We start from the raw sequence: 24,007 nt of genomic DNA, 5'->3' as shown, positions 1-24,007 counted from the left end.
CAAATACCTCAGTGTTTGGTGAAGTCTCCAGGTAATATATGCAGTGAAGATCTTTACCAGGAACTGAGAAACAATAGGCTTCTATCAATCAACATATATTTGAATAGGAACAGCTTTTAGGAAAGCCTTGGGTATTTTTTTTTCACTGACATTGATGTTAATTAAATATCATAATTTAATGAACCCCCGAAAAGACTGACATTTATACAATTAGTCTTCACATGGTACGCAAACCTGATCCTCTGAAGCTGAATTTCAGATTCTGATATTGCCATCGCACATGTAAAACTGTGACGCCAGCTTCCAAGTCTCCCACTACATTCTTAAGCATGGCGACATGAAACAAATGAAACAAGACAAGGCTTCAGCCACAGTATTGCTTTACTCAATTGAGGAGAATATGTAGAATGAATAGGGACACCATCAATGCTAGTATGGCTTGCTAAAAACCCAGGACAGCCTTAGTGGGATAACAAATATGAGTTTGTAATGTGTCTTCCACTTATAGTTGCAAATATTTCTATACACACTCTCATGTATTCCAGATTCTTTGCTTTTAAATGCCCCAATTTCCCTACTAATTATCCTGCTGGAGAACTCATTCCTTCTAAATTTTTCATCTGTCTTATTCTGAGGGATAAAATGTTTAGCTTTCCTACAACAGTCACTGGCAAGGGAATAGAGTTACAATGGTTGTCTTAGTCCAATGTGTCTTTACTTCCTATGATAATACATGAATGGGTTTCATCAATTTGATGAAGTACAAGTAACATTTAACTGTGCAGTGGAATAGACTACATTAGACTAGATGAGAAAATAATAGAACGAATTACACAGTAATCCCAGATGTTTTAATTTATACATTTATATGTGTGTATCTGCATTGGATTACAATGCATCGTGTTTATGCATTTATTAAATGCATTAAAATGTTCAAAAGCACTTGCTTATGTTTTTGAGATATATATATGATATAATATGTAACATGGTATACATATGATATATATATCATATAACATGATATATATATCATATGTATACCATGTTACATATTATATCATATATATATCATATTATCTATCTATCTATCATATATATATATGATATATATATGTATCATGACCTGAGCCAAAACCAAGAATTGGACACTCAACTGACTGAGCCACCCAGGCACTCCAGCACTTGCTTATTCTAATCAGGGCTTATTCCAGGAAACAAAGTATTGTCCCAAACTGTGTGACTGCTACATAAGGGAAAGAAGTGAAATAGATCATGAGATGACAATCACAATATCCCAATATCAACTATGATGAAATTGTAAAATGACCCCATTTTGTAATTCCTCTCCTTAAATTGTGGGTGAGATGTATAAATATAATGAGATAACTCCTGTAATTAGGTTATTCTACATGGAAAAGATAAAGGGAACTTGAAGATATAATTAAGGTCTCTATTCAGTTGAGTTTGTGTTGATCAAAAAAGTTTATCTTGGGTGGTTCTGACCTAATCAGGTGAAGCATTTAAAAGAGGATCTAGGGGCAAAAATTAGGAAGCAGCAGTAGATGTGCTCATGTTGACCTTAAAGAAATCAAATTTCCATGCTGTGGACAAGGCCATATGGCAAAGAGCAATGCATGGCCTCTAGAAACCAAGCACCACTACCTATCCTATATCTATAAGAAAATGAATTGCACCAACAACCAGAGCTTGAAAGTGGACTTTGAGCTTCAGATAAGATTACAGCCCCAGGTGATACCTTGATTTCAACTGTGTGAAACCTGGAACGAGGACCCAGCTAAGCCAGAGCCAAACTTCTGACCTAAAGAAACTGTGAGATAATAAGTGATGTTTTAAATCACTGAATATGTAGAAATGTGATACACAGCAGTAGAAAACAAATACAGTTGTCTATCTTGATGCCAGGTGCATGGAATCCCTTTTCTTTGTCACAGACCCCTCACTGATTGCTGCTGGCAGAGACAACATTTGCCTTACACGATCTAGCTAACTTTCTGCTGCCCAACCATCATGGGTACGGTTCTCTCCTCACTTGCACAACATGGCAAATGAGTGTCTTTCCTCTTTTGGCTTCTCATTTTATGTGCCAATTCATTTAAAAAGTGCAAGAAAAAATACACCTGGGTAAAACAGGCCTTTCGGAATCTAATCCTCACACCATTGTAAAGTAGATATTAACCTGCTTTGCAGAAGAGAAAACCAGAGGCTAGAGGTTTACATTCTTTTCTTTTTTTTTTAAGAAACACATAGCTTCTAAATTTTTTTTTAACGTTTTTTATTTACTTTTGAGACAGGGAGAGACAGAGCATGAACGGGGGAGGGTCAGAGAGAGGGAGACACGGAATCCAAAGCAGGCTCCGGGCTCCGAGCTGTCAGCACAGAGCCCGACGCGGGGCTCGAACTCACGGACCGCGAGATCATGACCTGAGCCAAAGTCCGCCGCTTAACCGACTGAGCCACCCAGGCGCCCCAAGAAACACATAGCTTCTATACAGCCACTTCTTCACCTCAGAGTACAGAGGTCTGTCTCCTATTGTCATTTTCTCACTAAATTTCTCAAAGCAAGAAGAGATCCAATGTGTTTTGCTATCAAGAAGATTTTAAAGTAAAATTAGTTTTGTGTGTTTTACTATTGCTACTTAACCTGCGTGAGTCTCTATCTCCATATTTTCTCATTTAGGGTGTGTCTGAGAGAGAGGGGGGGGAGAGAAATTATAATCTGAATTGTGAGAATTATAAAGTGACTACTGAATACATATTTATTTTTAAACTACTTAGTCACTGTCCTAATTCTATTAGTTCACTTTATTATGTAACAAAACAGTTTATAATTTAATTTCAAAATTAAAATGGACCAATACTCTCACCAATTCAGTAAAATCTTTGCAATGTAATTTTCACTAATTGAGAATTTATGATGATTTGAATAGAATTAGACTTGAAATTAAAGAGGAAAAAAGAATACGTTATGAATACTAATCGAGCAAGGAAGATATCTAGAAGAAATTTAATGTATTTAAAATATATTTTGATGAGATAATGCATTATTTATAAGCTAATTTTATATAGATTAAAAGATCTCTACCTAGCAATTTTTCATTGAATATTGCCATGAATAGTTGTGTACCTATCCTTGTATTAAGAATAACTTTTTTTAACATTCCTTTTAAAGTTTATTTATTTTTGAAAGAGAGCACAGCGCGAGAGGGGCAGAGAGAAAAAAAAAGAGGGAGACACAGAATGGAAAGCAGGCTCTACACTCCAAACTGTCAGTACAGAGCCCAATGTGGGGATCGAACCTATGAACTGTGATATCAGATATCAGATACATATCTGATATCATGATATCAGAGCCAAAGTCGTACTCTTAATTGACTTAGCCACCCAGGCACCCTGTATTAAGAATAACTTTTGATAAATCTAATTGAAATTTCCTCTCTGTAATTGATTTGCCATATTAATGAGTTTTTTTATCCAAAGTTAGGGCAAATCAAAAGCATTTGAACATATTAAAACATCACAATGTCTAAGAAGTTTTTGTGAAAATAAGATCTACCTCTAAAAAATTCTTTTGCCAAATTAAAAAAAAATCAGCAAAGTTGAACTTCTAGAAACAGAGTAGATCAGTGCTTGCAATAGGCTGGGGAGTGAGGAGGGAATAGGGAGGTGTTGGTCAAAGGGTGCAAACTTTCATTTATAAGATGAGTAAGTTCTGGAATTGTAATATGCAGCACGGTGATTATGGTTAACAATACTGTATTGTATACTTGAAAGTTGCCACAAGAGTAGAGTTTCAATGTTCTCATCACACAAAAAATGAAAACTATGTGAGGTCAGGATGTGTTAACTAACCTTATTGTGGTAATCATTTCACAATATATATGTATACCAAGTCACCACACTGGATACCTCAAACCTACACAATGTTAGAAGTCAATTATATATCAATAAAGCTGGGGGAAAAATCAGTTCTTGTGGCTTCAAACTGCCTATGAAAAGCCTCTTCTGATAGACAATCTAAATTTAAAACTAGAAACAATCCCTGATTATGGATCTCAGTAGATGTTAATTGTGCACTTACAGCACACATCTGCACTGGAGGGAACGTAACACTTCCACGACTACAACGGAACAGGAAGCTGCCAGCTTTTGCAAATCTGAATCAGTGACATGTTTTTGGAGCTGTATATGTATCTTCATGCTTTGTATATTGCGTTTTTATTTTTTAGGGGTCATGGTGATGATGACCATGTGACCAATAGTCCCTATCATATCCAGCAGAGTATTTTCTTGCCCAAATTTACCACAGGACCTGTTGTATGGCAAAGGATTTTTCTTCATAGAACCTGCTTTTAAGCACTAAATGCCAAGAACTTTTTCAATAACCTGTTACATCTTCTATTGATATCTGCCATTCATTATGAAAACATCTATGTCAGTGGGCTTGTTTGTTTTCAGATTTTTTTACCTTCTTTTAAATCTGTTTTTGATTAATTCTTCGAAAATTGTCCTTAATAGGATAAACAGAGGATATGTTGAACCAAAGAAAGGGAACAGTTTTAAGATATTTAAGAGTTGACCTGGAGGAAAAACTTTGGATTTCTCCACTTCTAATTTTAGGACTAAGCGTGAAAGTCCACATTAAGACACCATTAAATGCGGGGGGGGGGGGGGGGGGGAGAGTAAACATTGGCCTGAATAACAACAACTATTGTATTATAAATGAGTGCCAACCATAAGAGCTTTCAAAATAACTCCCAACTTAGTGATTTTTGAAAAGTTGTAGCTTCTTTTAAAAAGTATTAAAAAGGGGTGCTGGGTGGCTCAGTCGGCTGGGCGTCTGACTTCGGCTCAGGTCATGATATCACAGTCCGTGGGTTCGAGCCCCACGTCGGGCTCTGTGCTGACAGCTCAGAGCCTGGAGTCTGCTTTAGATTCTGTGTCTCCCTCTCTCTCTGACCCTCCCCCATTCATGCTCTGTCTCTCTATGTCTCAAAAATAAATAAAACATTAAATAAATGTGCAAAATAAATCATGTACTGTGTGTCTTCCATGGTCTGTGCTGCCTGCTCACTGAAACTGTCCCGATACTGTTTATTGCCTCATGCTCTGCTTCTAGAAAACTGACCCCAAGACAGAAAAAGCCTAATGTATGTCAAATTATGTTATCTTTCTCCTTAAAAACTCTCCAAAATTTCACCCTCTTCATTGCTGCCCACTAAATACTTATTTAACAGGCGGCTACCTACCTATCTGACATCATTCCCCGTCAACCAGCTAAGGAGGGAAGTCCTTCCTCAGGGCATTTGCTCTTTCTATTTCTTCAGTATGCAATGCTCTTCCCTGGATCTTTGTAGAGCCACTTGGTCATGTTCAGATTTCAGTTCTAATATCAGCCCCTCCTAGAGACCTTTCTAAACACTCTACCTAAACTTGCCCTGCACCTTCCCTTCCTCAGTCATTCTGTCAAATTAATATTTTATATTTTTCAGAACATTAATTACTATTGGAAATTATCTTATTTACTTATTTATTTTTTATTATCTCTCACTCACTGGAATGTCAGGAGTAAATTTTGTCTTTGTTGATCGCTGCTGCTATGTGCTATGTGCTAACCCATAGAACTGTGTCACACAGTAACTGCTCAATAAACATTTGTCTTGAATTAATATCAAATGCAACATTTATACAACTAATTTTAAAATAAAATTTTATTCTATGATAATTCATTAGTTTATTCATCCATTCATTCAACAAATTCTTTAGAGCACTAATTTTATAGAACACTGACTTAAATGTTATAAAGTTTAGAAACTTGTGGAGACATTGCTAGTTTTTTCCCATATCTGGTTCTTTTCCTCCTTAGGAACAAAAGAAAACTGTATTTTTTAGCCTCCTGTGTGACTGACTAGATGGATCCATGTGATTGAGTTCTAAAAGGAATGAAATATGAGTGAAATTCAATGGCTTTCTTCCATTCCAAGACATTAAAGAGCCAACATGCCTCTTTTACTCTGTTTTTGTTTCTCAGCTCTCCAGATGCAAGGAAAGTAACATATGCCTCTGAGGTGACTAACGAACAATGGAGCCAAAAGATATCAGGAGCCTAAACACCCGAATCACCACTTAGAGAAATATACCTATATTGGATTTGGTGTTAGGAAAAAGTAAATTCTTATTGCATTAAGTTTTTTGAGGTTTTATTTTTACAGCTGTAGGCACGTATTACCTTGACTAAAAATGGAATATCAGTAGCAGGTATGCTTGTCTTCCAAAAGTTTATACTTTAGTAGAAGAGAAAGTAAGGAACTATAAGTGTATTAGTTACCTATTGCTGCAAAGCAAATGACCCCGAACTTAGCAGTGCACACAAAAAAACACTATCTCGCTGTTCCTGAGGATCAGTGGCTGTTCCACAAGGCTTCGCTGAGTGATTCTGCCTACGAGTCTCTCACAAAGTTTCGGTCAGGCTGTTGCCTGGAGCTGGAGGCATCTCAAGGCTCAGTGGGAAGGATTACTTTCCAAGGTCACTGCTTTTGGCAGGTCTCAGTTCCTCCTCCCCATGTGAGCCTCTCCAAGGGTTTTCTGAGTCTTCTCACAATACTGGTTTCCCCCAGAGAAAGTGATTCAGGAGACAACAAGACATAACATCCTGGAAGGAAACCGCAGATCTTTATAATCTATTGCTGCAAGTGACACTCCATTACTTCTTCCGAATGCTATTCACGAGAATTAAGTCCAACCTTCACTTAAGGAATTGCTGAATTAAACTGCACCTTTTGTAACAAGGAGTATCAAGGAATTTGTGGACATGTCTTTTTTTGTTTGTTTTTTGCTAGGTTATGTGTGAAAAAAAATTCCAGCACGGTGGTATAGGCAAAGTATTTACATGAGAACAAGTGATAAGCAAAGGTTTTGGTGAAAAGGTGGTCACAGGTACCTTTTGATGAATGAAGATTGGAGTCAAATAATTTTAGGCAGAAGACACAGGATGAAAGGTAGAAGAAAACGGAGAATCTAATCAAATAAGGAAAAACAGTTTGGCCAGGGAAAAATTACAGGTGAAGAGGAGTATTTGGATTGATAACAGGCTGCTGCAGGGAGAGAGCCACCCATTCCTGTTTGCCTGTGATGCACAGATTGCCAGAAAATAACAAAAGGAAACAGCAACAACACCAACAACACCTCTACAAATACCCGTAGCTTAATCAGCATAACCCTGCTCTTCACAGTGAGTGAAGCAGCAGCTGTGTGTGAGGTGATTCAGGATTTCATCCAGCTGCCTGCTTCCCAGCATCCTTACAATATAGATAGTGTTTGATGTAGATGTATCTTTCTTACCAGCACAGAAAGATCTCTACTTTCCCTTTGGAGTTGCACCCTGACTAATCCTGCATCCAGTTAGATTTCAATGAATAATGCTTTTTATTGACCAATACACATCAAAAATATGATAAATACTTTTATGGTCCTTTCTATTGAACAAGTGCTTTGTCAAAGTGCAAATACATTTGGATAAGCTTCCTTACCGGAGTCTATGCTAATACATAAAATCAGGCTAATAGGTTACTCAGATAAACAACAGCTCATTCAGGGTCTGGGGGGTGTTGGGCAGAGGAGGTAGTGGAAGCAAACTAATTAATTGACAGTTTCAAACTGACCAATCAATTAAGTCAAAGCCCAAACCAGTTTATCCACCAGACTGAAGTTTTATTTAAACTTCATTAATTGCAAACTTAGAGCACAAAAGAAGACAATCGACTACCAAAGTTTGTAATTCTCAAAATGAATTTAAATTATTCCTTTTATCTTAGAAAGATATAAAGACACTAAAGATATAAAGTTTCTTCAAAGTTTGTACAATGTATAACCCTAATGATAAAGTTAAGACCCTGAGACCTTTTATAGAACAAAAATCTCTAGTATTTAGTACACTGTTATAATGGATCCTCTTCATAGGAAAAAATGTTATAAGATGCAATTGATTCACTGTTTCTAAACAAAAGCCAGAGAACCAAGCCTTGTAATGGTTAAACTGGGAACATTTAGGTCACCATATCAGATTGCTTACCTCTTTATGTAATACACAGTCAAAAAATATGTTCTGACAGTTTCAAGAACAATATAATTATTTTTTTAAATTGATGATGACATACTGTTTTATGATTTTATAAATGTAATAAAATATAGAATTTATCTAGAGGGAGATTCTACTTTGATTTTCAATAAGCTTAACCAAAAAGGGTAAACACAATTAGTCACAATAATTTTTGCAACCTCCATCATTATCTATCAAACTACACTGGGGATCATTTCTATTTTTATAGTTGGAATAAAACACAGCAGGTCTTCTGTCCCTGTGCTAGCTAAACTTGTACATCTCCTAGGCACAATTTATTGTTCAAGCTATAAAGGGCTTTCGTGTCTTCTGCATAATTTTTAAAGATGGATGACAAATGTTTAACAAGTAGAGGAAGACTGGGGGGAAGGAGAAAATGTGTGCTTATATTTAATAAAAATTAGGCAAAGTGTTCATTTGGAAAATACCTGCTTTGTAGTGCTAATCGAATGTATTGCTACACACTCATTACCAATATCTAATGCTGGCTGGGCACAGTCCCTAAAGGTTATCTATCTACCCATAAAAATAGATAGTCACATTGTAGGGAAATGATATTTTCTCACACTTGAAAAACAGATAACTGTTGAGTTTATTTGTGTTCTTGTCCTCACTCTCACATTTGAGCCAAGAGTCCTCATCATTAACTTCTGGAAAGTAATAATTAACCCAATGCTCTAACACAGTCACAAGGGTCTCTTTATATGTTGTGTCTCTCTTCCCAATCTCACAGTGTGTTGTTGTTTTTTCTCTTGTTTTGTTTTTTTTCTTTAACAAATTACCCATCAGTTTTGACAGCACTGCTTATGAAACCATTCAACTCTGTTTAAGTGATTAGAGAAATTGAGTGCAAAAAATAGTTTAAAATCTCATAGATTCTATTTTAAAGAAAGGAAATGAAACTTCCTGGGAAGAACAATATCCAGTAACGAGTATAGAAATGTTAGTAAGACAGTCAGTGGTAGAAAACTTCACACAGAGTTCCCCAAACATCTTTCTTACATACTAACACTACTTTTTTTTCCCAAGTGGCCTCTCCTCTAAACAGTTTGTCATTCTCATAATTGCTTTAAAAACTTAGCTCATATGTCAATCTCTAAAACAGAGAAGTGATCTTAACGTTATCTTACCTGTAATTTTCCATTATTGTTTTGACACAGCATATTCCTTATCTAATTTAGAAATACACAACAACCCTTTGGAAAAACCTTTTGGTAGACCCAGCTTACTACCAAAGAAAGTCAAGTGCTAGACATTTCCTAATCCATGCCAAGTCATTGGAACTCAGTCCCAGGTCTCTGTACTTTCAGTTCAGTATTCTCATACCGAGACTCAATGGAGTCTGAATGCTCCAGTCGGGAAAACTCATTTTTCTGTTCATCTCAAAATATTCCTTTGTGAATTGTGGTATACACTGAATTGTGTGCCCTCAACATTTTTTAATTTTCTGTGTAATGGTATTTGGAGATAAGATTTTGGGGAGGGAATTTCGCTTAAATGAAAGTCATGACGGAAGGGTCCTCATGATGAAATTAGTGGCTTTACAAGAAGAGACAGAGAGACTGCATTCTGCCATGTAAGGACACAGAGAGAAGGTTGTCATCAATCCAGGAAGAGGGCTCTCACCAGGATTGGATCAGCTGGTATGCTGATCCTGGGCTTCCTAGTCTCCAGAACTCTAGGAAATAAATATCTGTTGTTTAAGTCCTACAGTCTGCAGTGTTTCATTATAACGGCCCAAGCTGACTAATACAAATATTTAGATAGTTAACATCTTCACAAATGCATCACTTTAAAAATGTGTCCCATTTTTACCAAACAAGTTCCTAATACTTGAATTTTCAAGCAATTATATAAGATTAATTTATGCCACTTGTGTTAGTCTGTTGCTCCTTTAGTTTGATTCCTTCTTTTAGATAAAGCATTTTCTTTTTTTGGCCATTCTAGTAGTTTCTCAGGAGGGCTTCAATAGGGATGATTTAATTGTTTATTACAAGTTTGTACATAACACTGAGTCAATAAGAACTGGCTTAAATGAAATATACAGACTACAGAAAAATAATAAAAAATTAGTTGATTTTCTAATTTAATTATGAAGGTTATTCTAACTACAGAAAATTCAGTAGAAATTAATATCCAGAAGATACACTATACTTCACAGATGATCAAACAAATGATGTTTCTAGTTAAAAGGCAAAAGAATATTCAAAAGCTTGGATAAATCTAAAGAAGGAAGTAAATATGTAAGGGTATATTCTAATTTCTTACCATTAGTGTTATATTTGATAATTGCCTTATAATCTATTTCAATTCACATCTCATTATAAAAACATGCTCAAATATATATATATATATATATATGTAGGGGAGGGCACCTGTCACAGGTGGGTTCTCTGAACAAACACTGAGGTGGAGTTTGGGATTCAAGATGTTTAATAGGGATTGACACCTCTGGTAAATGAGAAAAGTAAGATTATGAGTCAGAGGCTTATCAAGTCTGGGTCAATGTTGCCCATCAGAGTTGACCTGCCTTGGGCCCAAATGGGCTGGTATTTTTACCTTTACCTCCCTTAGCAACTAGATGGGAGCTACTCTGAGAAAGTCAAAGAAAGTAGCTGTCTGGAGCTGAGACAGATAGATCCTGAAAGAGCTGACTGCTGGTGATGTCTGCTGACTACTCTCCCTATAGCTAAGTGGGATCAGATTGGCACATGTCAGTTTTTCCACAATACCTAGACTACCATTGTAATATGGGTAAAAGTAAGCTCTGAACATCCTAAATGACATTCTATGTCAGAATAGCTTGAAAAAAAAAAACAGTATAATGACTCTTGAAATAAGTGGGTTGTCCATGGCTACTTTCTGCCATGTCCATACCCAATCACCCAGGCTTCTAAGGTCACCACTTGGCTACTTTTGAAGAAGCTGATTCACTGTGGAAGAGCACACTGGTCATCTACTCATCTTCTGGTCACAACCCTTGCTCCATTAGACCCACAAAATGACTAATTCCTTTTTACCATATATTTTACCTGGGGTGAATACTATAAGGAGGAAATCTTAATACCAAAGTGCTTATTCTCTCCTTTGGAAACAGTATTGTCTTCTTTGGAAACAGCAGCCATGCTATAGGTTTGCTTGATTACCAGTAGACCTATAAAATGAAACGCTTAGAATATTTCAATCCTAAAATATTCAAAGAAGCACTAAAACTTAATAAAGCTGTTGGCAAAAACAAAGTATTGTTTTCTGTTTCTTTGTAACAGAACCAAATCTTTTATCCCCAACTCTCCTTTGAAAGGATATCAATCAGCATAACAGTGCTCCCCTCTCTAACTCTTTACTCATTCTGTTCTTCAGAGGTGTGGTGATGTAAGGAATTTGTAAATTTGGGTAGGAACAGCTGGGCTTACATGACTCCACTCTGCCCTTCCTCCTTTTCGGAAGCTGCTCAAAGATGGCATAGGTTCTGCTATACTCTCCCAGGACAGTCCTTCCAAATGGGGCTGCCTCTGAATGGGAGTAAGAACTAGCCTAACTCTGCAAATATAATCCACATCCTAAACCTGACCATATCCCTCACTACTTATTGTATAATTCCTTACTCTTTCAGTGTCTGAATTTGAAAGACAGTACTCTGAGGGTCTTCCTCAGAAACTCCCAATAATTATAATAGAATAAACAAATCCTTCTCTGTTTCATAGCAATGAGCTTGAATTACTTTTCACATAAGTAAAAAAGAAAAAAAACTAAGAAGTAGATCTGAAGGGAAAAATGTATTTTTTGATTCTACAGTGGTAGTTCCTTCAAAATTCTGCTTTGACGTCAAGATAGTCAAAATTCTCATAAATAGTATGATGACCTGACAGTAATATAACATAATAAATAATGTAAACAACTCAAGTGTTCGTCTATCATGCCACATATGACTCCCCTGGTTTCTTTTTGTTTGTTGATTTGTTCAAGAAAATCCTTAAAAGAAAAACTGGATTGACCAAATGGGCTACTTGCCCTGACATTGTATAATAACAGCCAGAAATGTTGAGTAAATAAATCAATACAATGGAGCTGTATATTAGAAAAAGCAAGCAGGGTTTGTCCTAAATGTTTGCCCCATAGCCAGGTTTACTTTGAGCCAGCATATGAAAGATTTTGTGATTAGGCCCCAAAGCACAAAAATACCAATTAATTATGATGATTAGATATGTCTTCATTAGTAGTCTATAAATAAATCATGCACAACATTATGCAGTCAGCTATCCTGGAAAAATATTCTTCTAGAGGGCTGTGAAAACAGCTTAATTAATTATAAATGCTCTGCAACTTATCACATATTATATTTTGAAATGTTAAAGCATACATATATACACATGTTATATGTGTGTAGAGGTATTTGTCAAACTGTTTCAGTGTTTTTTTTATGCTACTTAGCACTAAAATGCTTTCCAGAATCAAGATGGAAGTTTGTTAAAAAATCTGTATTTATTGTTAAAAATAAAAATGTTACTTTGAACCGTTATGTTTCCAATTCCTTTCATGTTTTCAGATGACAGAGTGTTTCTCTTTGATATTTAACTTCTGTGCTTCCAGAAATGTTTTGTGAATGTGCTTCTCTTCCCTTCCCACCCCACTCCCCCTCTGCCGACCCTCAGTATATTTTCTTCATTTATTCAAAACAATTTCTTCCTAAACATGTTGCTGTTATTAAAAGCATTTTAATTACATATGCAATTAACCCATTTGTGCAAGGCATCCCTCATTTACTCCTCTAGATTCTCTGTTCCTCCTTCTCCACCCAGCTAGACCAGGAAACTGACCTATGTGAACTGCATCAAGCAATTCCCTTGCCCTCTGGTTTCCAGTTGAGCTCTGCTAATGGGGATCCCTGGCAAGAGATCAGAGTTGGGTGGGGGAATTTATTCCCCTGGCTCCTTCTCTGCAGGTTGACTGTGTACCTCCACCAAAGGTCACAGCTCCTGACAGGTGATTCTTGCTGACAGGTCTCCCTATGGGTTTTAGTCCTTTCAGATCTAAGGGTGGTAACAAGTCTGTCCACATAACTCACCCTGGGGTACTGCATCTTCTCTCTTGTTTTCCCTATACCCGACCCTAGCTTTTGTAAATAGTCTTTTTATTAAATTCATCTCAAATGACCTGATTTGAATATGTAATCTGTTTTCTGCAGGACCTTGATTGATCCACGATTCTTCTTGTAAATTATTCAAACAATACAAAAATAGAGTGAACCATGAGCATCCTCATTACATATTTTGATTGTGACTACTGAAAATACAATTCAAATTGGCTTCAGCACCTGGATTTTTCTAGTTCTCTGAGTCAATATATCACACGCAGAAACACAAACAGTAAGATGCACTTTTCTGAGCGAGTTAGGATTTGAATAGGCCAGAACAGAAGTTCGGGATACAATAGAACATGTTTTTGCCTTCACTACCCTGGGAAGGAGTTTAAACAGGAGTTTAACTGCAGCGGGGGTGCAGTCAGAAGAGGAAAAAAATCCAATCAGTTATTTTAACAGAAGCAGTTTTATACAAAAGTTGATAATTAGGTATTGAAGAATGAAGAGGGAAAACTAAGTAATTATAGGAGTGTCTACATCCTAGGGCTGGAGTGGCAAACATGCAAGCTTGGAGGAGGGGTCCCACAGAGCTGAAACTAAGAATTTGGAGAAGGGGCTGCTGCTTGACCCATGCTGGTGTCTCTTATCTTGGAGGAAAAGACTCATGGGACTAGGACCAGTCATCTAACGGGGGATATTGAGCAACAGCAACACATCGAGGCTGGTTCTGTAAGCGCTGAAACCCTGAAAACTCAGTTCAACATTTTGCTGAAACAAACAGCTGCTGCCAGGGAAAAGAGGTGAGAAGCGGCCAGGGTGATGCTAAAAGGGACAGGAAGCCAACAGGAAGCCAACAGCAAGCAAAGATGCGAGTCCCTCTTCTTCCTCCATCCTTACAGCTCCCTCTGCTGCTTTCTACTGGCCAAGACTAACAGAGAGGCTGCTGGCAAAGCAAACACAATTTGAAAATTTCCAGCCCTACTTAACATCACAGAACAGGGTCTAGAAGAAAGAGTTTGAGCTCAAAGGCAATAACTTGATAGCTTGCATAGGTCATGGCCAAAAAATTAGCCATACTCCTTTACTGGAACCATAGTTTCAGAGTTCTTACTTTATACGAGGCCCTGTGTAAGGCTAGAGTGTCTTAAACATAAGAAAGTTTTATTCCTGTTTCTAACTGGATCAGGTAATATAATAAAGAAAGCAGTTATAATATAAGAAGTACCATGATAGAGGTAATAATACAAAGTTTTTGAAGAGGAGCTTTTTAAAGTTTATTTATTTTATTTTTGAGAGAGAAGGTGCAAGCAGGGGAGGGGCAGAGAGAGGAGAGAGAGAATCCCAAGCAGGCTGCACACTGTCAGTGTGGAGCCCAATACAGGGCTCGAACTCACAAACCGTGAGATCATGACCTGAGCCGAAATCAAGAGTCAGGAAGTCAACCGAATAAGCCATCCAAGCGCACCTGAAGTGACATTTAAATAAGCTATATGGGGTCAGAGAGAGTGTTCTATTGGAGGTGATGTTGAGATTGGACTTGAATTGAAGCTACATAATCATATTTTAGAAAACAAGAATGTCAATCTTCAAAGACCACACGTAAGTTCCACCAAAAGAAGTCCCTGGTTAGAACATAGGTTTCCTTGCTTTGCTGCTCTGGATACTTCTGTAATTAGACATGCTGTCACTGGGCCCTGCGATGTGACAACTATGGTCAATTAATTTTTAACAAATTCTTACTTGTATCACTCCTTCAAAATTAAAAGTGGGGCATCCGGTTGGTACAACCTAACTCAGTTTCCCTGCTCTAGGTGACTAAAGAAAGAAAAAGGGTATTTGACCCTATTTGTCTGATATTGAAACCTGACTCCCTCCAAGATCCACATAATGAGGACTTTATTTCCCCAAAAGGCAACCATTTGTATGATGGTCCCCAAATATATCCACCAGTAATTGTCCTTTTGGCAATCAAGCATTCATGTAAAGTCTTCTTCCTATTATAACAGATAAAACCTCTTGTCTAACACCATGCAACTTCCTCTCATAGAAAAATCCATTTTCACCAGTGTCTCAAAAGGGCAAACTATAATTCTCTTTAGTCACTGCATCTCCCTACAAGACCAGAATCCTTGAATAATGTCCACTCTGACCCTAGTTCACTTGACACCAGTCTTGATTCTCAACAAAATATGTCCATAAGTATAACCTTCACTATTACTTATTCCTGTTGCAGCAATGCCTGAATTGAAAGGAAATGAAAGGAGAAATAAATTACAATTATATATATCTATATATATTTCATAATCAGATTTACAGAGACTATGTATGTGTGAAGATATATACATTAAAGCCATAATCATTTTTATAATGGTTGCAAAGTTTTATATATATGACTTCTATTTTTCTCTATACATTCTATATTTACTCTGTCATCTACTATTGTAGAATTCTTTAGCCAGAATGTCATCAACCCTTCATTGCAATGGATTCTGAGCTCTTGCTAGCCCTATATGTAGAGTCTCAGTCTTTCACAACTAGAGATTTTACCAAAATTCCCCAGCATCAACACCATTTTCTCTTGATTTTCAGGATCTATTTAGTACCCCCAACATTTACTCACTCATTGTAATCAGACACTAAATTGTCTAGATGGCATTGTTTATTTCCATGTAACCATTGCTGAATTCTCTGGTAGAACATTTCTTCCTTGATTATTACTGACTTCTAAGCCAGTATTTGCCGTAATTTCAAGAATGGGGGAAAATGTGGTTAATTAAGTCTAATTGGGAGAGGTGTTAATTCCAATTCCAATCCTAAGTTTTGGACTCATACATACTGACTATGCAAGAAATGGTATATACATTAGTCAATATTTCAAATCATAAATAACATTCTATGATTTGGTATCACAACTGATTCTTCAAAAGGTATGTGATAAGATTAAAGTAACATGAGGGCATTGTCCCATTGTCTTTCTTCTTTTATGGAAGGTTAAGTTCTTTACTTGGAAGAAAATATGAGAGGTTATGATGTTGAATAAGGCGCCCAGTTGTCTCAGACATTCATTAACAATGCTCACTTGAGGCGTGATGTATGGAGAAGTTAAATCTAAACCCAAATCCAAAATAAGTATCTAATCCACAATATAGGGACTCTTCATGGCAAAATTATTAAAAAAGAAATTCAATGGACACCAAAACATATGATGCAATATTAAAGGTTCACTTTTACCATTTTTGGAAAATTATGCTCATACACTTGTAAAGGGAATCCTGTGTTGCTGCACTTGTGAATGGCACTCGTCTTTATCACCACAGTCACTTTGTTCATTAAGTAACGTCTGAAGTTGCTATGAAGGAGAGGTAACTGACACTGAGAAATTATGGTCTCTTGTCCACCCAATTATTATGAGAGGAAATGTCCTTTGAGTTAACATGCAGCGTGGATATTCTTTATGTTCTTAGCTCATTTTAAGAAATTCTCTGCTTTTCCCCTCTCCCCCAAATCCTTGTTATTAATCTCCAAGTTAGCTGCTTTGGGAATCCCTTATTATCTAGGAAAACCAACAGCCACCTCCCATAAACTCCTGTAGATTGTTTTTTAAGGTAATGTAAAACAATTGTGAAGACCTACATGATATACCAGCACCAGAGAAAACTGGACTTCCTGTGGCATTATTTTGATCCTGAGCTCCACAAGTGGTCTTGTAGGTCATAAAGAAAGAAAATCTTCCCAATAGGCACAATGGATTAATATATGCTTAAGGCTTGTATATAAGCATCTTCCAAAGATTTGCGTATTCCCCTTTCCCTGGGGAATAAACCCTGGTCCTGGTAAGTGGTTACAGTTGTCTTTAGGGAGAACTATGAGGAAGTTTTTTAGTATGTTCTTCAGTGTCAATGGACTACGGGTGGAAGTTAGTGTTCAGAACACCGACATATTCTTTTCCTGCCAATTTTGTAGTTTTCACACAAGAGAAGGAAAAGCTCTGAATTCAACTGATAGTCGAATTTTGCTATCTCCAAGACCACATTTTGTTTTTTACCCAGCTCAGTCCCTGCAGCAACAAAAGATAAGAGATTCTTTTTATCTTGATCCTAGAAACTCCCTGGATTTTAGTCAGTGCTATGAGCCTAGAATTCAAGGATTTTAACTTGTCATTCTCTTTCTTTAAGCTGCCCATTGATGTATAAAGCAGCTGCCCCTTTACTAAGTCCATAAATTCTTCATGTACATCCTATTGTTGTATGGTAGACGCAACTCAACTCCCAAAAGTCATGCCTGCAACGAGCACTTGATGCCAGGTGACCACAGGCAATGATTTGATTAGCTTTTTCACGGCTGCTGAATTCCCATATTGGCATTTAAGTAAGATTTTGACTAGTTTCTGACCCAGCTCTGCCAGATAAAGGACTGATAGTCTCCACATTCTCTTGCAGGTATCCAATGCACCCCATTCCCTGGTAACACTTTCTCAGTTAGGGATTTTGGTTGTGGGCAGCAAAAATAGCTCTAGCTAATAAAAAGAGAAAATAAATTTGTTGAAAGAATGTTGGATAGCTCACAGAATTAGCTGGCAGGATGGAAGAGCTGCTAGGAAAATGGCAGAAAACAACAGAAGATTTGTAGGAGGAATCACAGCCAAGATTATGCTGAAGAAATGCACTTGTGTGGATGCCCCATAGGTACCACTGGTGCCATTGTACAGATTTGCTGCTAGATACAACAGTGCTACACACCCCAGAAAATGATAGATCGTAAATCTGAAGGACATTAATCCAATACAGATCATTGGTAACTATCAGAAAAAATACAAAACGAACAGATGAGAAACAAAAGATCATATCTTTCAGTGATACATAGGAATGCAATAAAGCCATTCATTATTTGAGATTAAGTGGGAAGGGTATTAAGAGACATTTGATTAGTATGCCATCTTCATCCAATATCTTTCATTATAGTTAATTATCAGTTGTATGAGTCACTTATCTTTCCTGTGATTGATTCTTTATCTCTATAATGAAGGCAATAATATTTACATGAGGATGTCAGGAGGAAAAACTAAGTAATATACACAAGACATTTAGAGTAATATCCAGCATATAGTATTTACCTTACAGGTGTTTGTTAACTAGCAGTAGTAATACTGAGGTAGAATCAACATTAGAGCCATTTCAAATTTGAAGAAAATAAATACAAATATGTAAATACAGAGAGAAGAGAGTATTGGGGGAATTGTTACTAAAATTGATTTTAAAATTGCCATTGGAACAACTTGGTCAATTAGGTGTCTCCCACTTTTCATCTTATATTAAACAATTAAACCATAATAATTTAGTGTTTTCTGCAGAGTGTATACTCAGATTAACATTTCTTTATAAAAAAATAGTTGATATTCTGGGAATAAAGGAAAATGTTTGTTTAAGCATATCTAGTAGAAACAGAGCCAACAGTATATTTAATGACAAAATATTAGCAACAGTCCATTAAAGTGAGAAATAAGATGCCAGTATCATCACTACTTGAGTTCCTAGTTAATGTAATTATACAAAGTAACACATACATGAGATACTTGAATGGTAGAAAAAATTTGCTCTTGCAAAAAACATGACAGTCTATCTCAAAATAATAGTAGAATTAATAAACCAAACAAATTTTAAAAATTAGGTCTAATTAAAAAGTTCTAAAATGTTATTGAGTATATCAGCAAAAAAAAAAACCCACAAGAACAATAACAACAACAAAAAACAAAACTTGATGGCTTTCTTATTCTTTCACATAATCTATAACTACTAGAAAATACAATGGAAATATATGATAAAAAATATCATGCAAAATAAAAGGCAAATTTGATTCACAGTAGTAGCAAAACCTATGAGGTTACTATGGATTAATCTGACAAGGATGTATAAAACCTAAGTGGAGGAAAAAAATAAAACTTTCTTAAAGATGTCAAATAGGTGAAAATTGGTTTTCCTGGATGATCAGCTTTTACCTTCATTCTTAATTCTCCTTAATTGTTAATTCTCCTCCAAATTAGTTAATAGGTTCAAAAGAATGCCAGCCAAATTCATGTTTAAAAATTGTACTTGACCTACTGATTCTATACTGGTTTTTATTTAATTTTTGTTCATTTGTTTTCTTTTATTTTTGTTTTTTGTTTTTTTTTTCCTTAAACAGGGTTTCTCAAATAAGGTATTTCTGACATTTTGATTAAAATGTTTTTTTTTGTTGTTGTTGTTCAGTGGCACTCTTTCATTTATTGGAATTTATCAACATCTCTGGCCTTCACTTAGTAAATTCAAGTGGCATACCTTCAGCCATTGTGACACCTTAAAACACTCCCATACCTTCCAAATATTTCTTAGCGACATGAAACAACATGGTATTGAGAATTAGTGGTGTAGAAAATATCAAAGCACACTATAAAGCCAAACGAGCAAAACATTGTAGTGTATACATGGAAATAGACAAATATGTCCGTAAAACAGAATAAGAAGCATGAAATATGTTTTTGTATATATACAAATTTGTGCGTTGTAAGTATGATTTTAAAATCATTGAGGAGAAAAAATAGCCTGCATATTGAATAGTGTCAGAAACAAAATCCACTTCTAAATAACACATGGGTCAAAAAAAAAATCTCAAGATACATTTTAAAATATCTTGAACTAAATGAAAATACAACTTATCAAAAGTTGTGAGATGCAGTGAAAGCAGTAAGTAGAAGGAAATATATACCACTAAATACATATCTTAGAAAAGAAGAAAGATCTAAGTCAATAACCTATGTTTCCAGCTTAAAAAACTAGATAAAGATTGCACAGTAAAAGGATAATAATAAAGCAAATTAGATACTATGAATAACTCAATGCCTACACATTTTATAACCTAGATGAAATAGATCAATTCCTTGAAATACTTAATCTGCCAAATTCACCCAAGAAGAAATATACATTCTGAATAGGCCTACATCTATTAATTAATGAAATTGAATCAATAATCAGCAATCTCTGAAAATAGAAAGCACCAGGCCAGTGAATTCTACCAAACATTTAAGAAATAATCTATACCAATTCTTTGAAAACTCAGAAGATAGAAGCAGAAGGAATACAACCTAATTTATTCTAAAAGACCAGTATTACCCTAATACCAAGACCAGAAAAAGACATTATAGGAAAAGAAAACTAAAACCAATAACTTTCCTGAACATGGATACAAAAATAGTAAACAAAATATTAGCAAATCTAATCTAACAATGTATAAAAAGCATTATACAGCATGACCAAGTGAGATTTACCTCAGGTATGCAAGGCTGGTTCAACACTCAAAAACGAATTGATGTAATTCATCACATCAATAAGCTAAAAAAGAAAAATCACATGATTATATAAAAGGATTTTGGCAAAGTCCAGCAACCATTCATGATAAGAACTCTCATAAAGAAAGAGCAAAATAAACTAAAGTAATCCAGATTGACAATGAAAAATAGATGACATAGAGAATAAGATTATCTATGTAGAAAACCCAAAAGAATTGACGAAAAGAGAAGAGAAGAGAAGAGAAGAGAAGAGAAGAGAAGAGAAGGGAGGGGAAGGGGAGGGAAGGGAAGGGAAGGGAAGGGAAGGGAAGGGAAGGGAAGGGAAGGGAAGGGAAGGGAAGGAAGGGAAGGCAAGGGAAGGCAGGCAAGGGAAGGCAAGGCAAGGCAAGGCAAGGGAAGGGAAGGGAAGGGAAGGGAAGGCAAGGGACGGGAAGGGAAGGCAAGGAGAAAGAAAAGAAAAGAGTAGAAAAGAAAAGAAAAGAAGAGAAAAGAAAAAAAAAGAAGAGAAAGGAAAAGAAAAGAAAAGAAAAAAGAAAAGAAAAGAAAAGGTCTCCTGGAGTTAATATGTGATCATAACAAGGTTGCAAGACACAAGGTAACATATGAAACTCTTTTACACAAAGAATGGGCCTTTCTCAATGCACTGCTTTTGCACTAGCCCCTAGAGTGGTTGGACTTCCTATGGTGAGAACAAATCTCTGAGTTCTGTAAATTTGGAGGCAACTGACCAGTGCCCCTGTGTGCATAACTGTATCTCAGGAAGGGAATCAGCAGCACAGAAGTTTTCCCAGTCATGAATTTTTACACAGATATAAATTTGGAGATTTAAAGAAATTCTGGAAGGACTGTTACCATTAAGGGACCAGAGAAGTTTATAGTAGAGTCATGGATGGATCATTCTTAGTCCATTCTTGGAGTTCTTTCCTGGGAACTTTGACAGTTTACCTCAAAGACCATCTGGTTTTGTTCATGATCCTTGGGAGCATTCTAAACTGATCCCCACTTCAACAAAACCTCATTACCTCATTTCATACAGAACCTTCTGACTGAGCTGGGTCCAAGGCTAGCTTCTTCTGTGACTATTTCTAACCCTCAAGGGAGCACTAGAACTGCTTTGCACAGACAGATTTCATGGCCATGCTGAAACTCCGAAGAACAGCCACGCGCTTCATTTCATAGATATTTGTAAAGTTTCTTCACACTGTATGAAGACAAGAGTGAGGTTTGTGCTGTTGACCTTGCAACTGGGGCCCACATTAGTACTAGCAGTAAACCTAGGAGCATGACTTGGGTCTCTTGCTCCCCAGGCCTGTCCATTTTGTAGTTTTTGAATCTTTTCCTTTTCAAAGCTAATCCATATCCACCCTGTATTCACAAAATAGGGAGAATGAAGGGGTTATTTTATTTTAAAAAAAATTGTTTTTCAACATTTATTTATTTTTGGGACAGAGAGAGACAGAGCATGAACGGGGGAGGGGCAGAGAGAGAGGGAGACACAGAATCGGAAACAGGCTCCAGGCTCTGCGCCATCAGCCCGGAGCCTGACGTGGGGCTCGAACTCACGGACCACGAGATCATGACCTGACTGAAGTCGGACGCTTAACCAACTGCGCCACCCAGGCGCCCCTGAAGGGGTTATTTTAAAATTGCAGTTTGAACTTTAAAAGATTTTTCCATAATGGATCATCTGCTTCCTCTCTGGATCTAATTTCAAAATGTAAACAAAAATGGCTATTGCAATTCTGGAGTATTAATAATTTGGTAAATACTGTGCTTAATTTTTTCCCTATCTTTTTAGCAGAACAATTTGAATAGATAATAGGTGCATTGCTCTCTTCAAGAAAATGTAATGAGAGGTCAGGTAGAACTTCTCTACTAAAATGTAAAAACATGAAGAAAAAAACAAGTATGTTTTAAGGTTTTCATTTTGAGTTTTTTGTTTTCATTTGTTTTTTTCCCCTGTTTTTTTTTTCAATGAATAAATACTATCAACATGCAATTTATTATTTTTTCTTCCTGAACTAAATTTGCTCAGACAAACTTTAGCTTGGGAAACTTCCATTATCTGTACTCAGGGACTCAATCTATTCCCAAAGGAGTATCTATGGGAGGTAAGGTTAATATCTGATTTCAGGTTGCTTGCTGCTTTTAACTCAATGCAGAATCAAGCCATAGTAAAGATTAAAACAATGCTTTACGTTCCCTATAAGTTCATGGATTTCATCCAATATAAACTAATAGTTTTTGTTTTCTTTTTTAAAAGTAACAATGGGGAAGAAGTAAACTTGGCACTTTTTCTACTTACAGAAAGTAATCCCCTTATAAAATTCTCCAATTCACAATTTAAGGTGGTCAGCTGCAGCAAACCTTTTATTTCTTCAAAATGCTGCTTCTGGCAACAGAATTTCATGTTCTCTTCTTTAGGGACAGGAACTCTTTTACCTTTCAACTGTAATTTCATTTGCCCTGATGAGGACACAAAATTCAGTGCAACTGTCGAATAGTGTTCTTCTAGCTAGTCCCTACATCTCCATTTCATGATGACCTTTTTATTTGTTAACAATTTTATATATTCACCAGTGATGTATCCTTTATTCATAGAATTTCCCTCCCTTTACAGCTTCTAATACAACTGAAGATTTAGAAAATTTTGCACAAAGTCTTTCACAGTGAAGATGCTGCACAGCTGTTTCACAGTTGTGCCAAACAGTTTCAACATGAGTAATGCCACAGTTAGAATCCTTATTCGCAACGCCACTGGAAATGAGGCCTGTAAAGTACTCTCACTCACTTTCCTTTTAGCAGTCAATTCCTGGGTTGCCAAAGTTTTCAATGGTAAAATTATTCCCATTGTAAATTCTCTCTTAAATTGCTTCAGGTAATCTCCAAGAACCTCCCTGACTTGGTGGTGCCTAAAGTTTTCTTAATATCCTTCCATATATCTCCATCATTTTTCTTTTTACTCATGTTTACCTCAGCGTCATCTACTTCATTTTCTTCAGAGAGATTCAGAATTTCAATCAATCCTTTGTGCCTCACACCAGATTCTTTAATTGAACCTTTCCACCCCAGTTTCATGTTCCACTCATTGAGGAAAATCGGCTTTCCTTTGTGGCTGCTGCTGGAAACCTTGCCTTCCACTTCCTTCAGCTCAATGATCTTGAATTCTCCACAACAATGTCCATCAGGACTTCACAGAGCTTCCCCTTGGGCCAGCTGATGGTGACCCATTCTGTCCAGTGGCAGATATTCATGTTGGTCCAACCTCCTGCTCCTGCACAATCCAGGATGAGTCCTCTTGTACCTATTTGGCCATGTCTGCATGGACACCATACCTCTTTCAGGCTCAACATATGATTTATCCTTGAGAATATTCCATGTACCCTTGAGAAGAATGTGTGTTTTGTTGCTTTTGGATGGAATATTCTGTGTATGCCTGTTAGGTCCATCTAGTCTAATGCATAGTTTA

General features: G+C 36.5%; 1 pseudogene; it reads right to left on the bottom strand.

Moving 5' to 3' along the window:
* Window positions 1–13,901: 13,901 nt before the first annotated feature.
* Window positions 13,902–23,854, bottom strand: LOC122490503 (annotated as a pseudogene).
* Between the last annotated feature and the right edge of the window lie 153 nt (window positions 23,855–24,007).

Source organism: Prionailurus bengalensis, chromosome B2 (genome assembly GCF_016509475.1).
Source record: "Prionailurus bengalensis isolate Pbe53 chromosome B2, Fcat_Pben_1.1_paternal_pri, whole genome shotgun sequence".
Classification (NCBI taxonomy): domain Eukaryota; kingdom Metazoa; phylum Chordata; class Mammalia; order Carnivora; family Felidae; genus Prionailurus; species Prionailurus bengalensis.
Note: the sequence above shows the minus strand (reverse complement) of the source record. Positions and strands in the feature narration are given on the sequence as shown.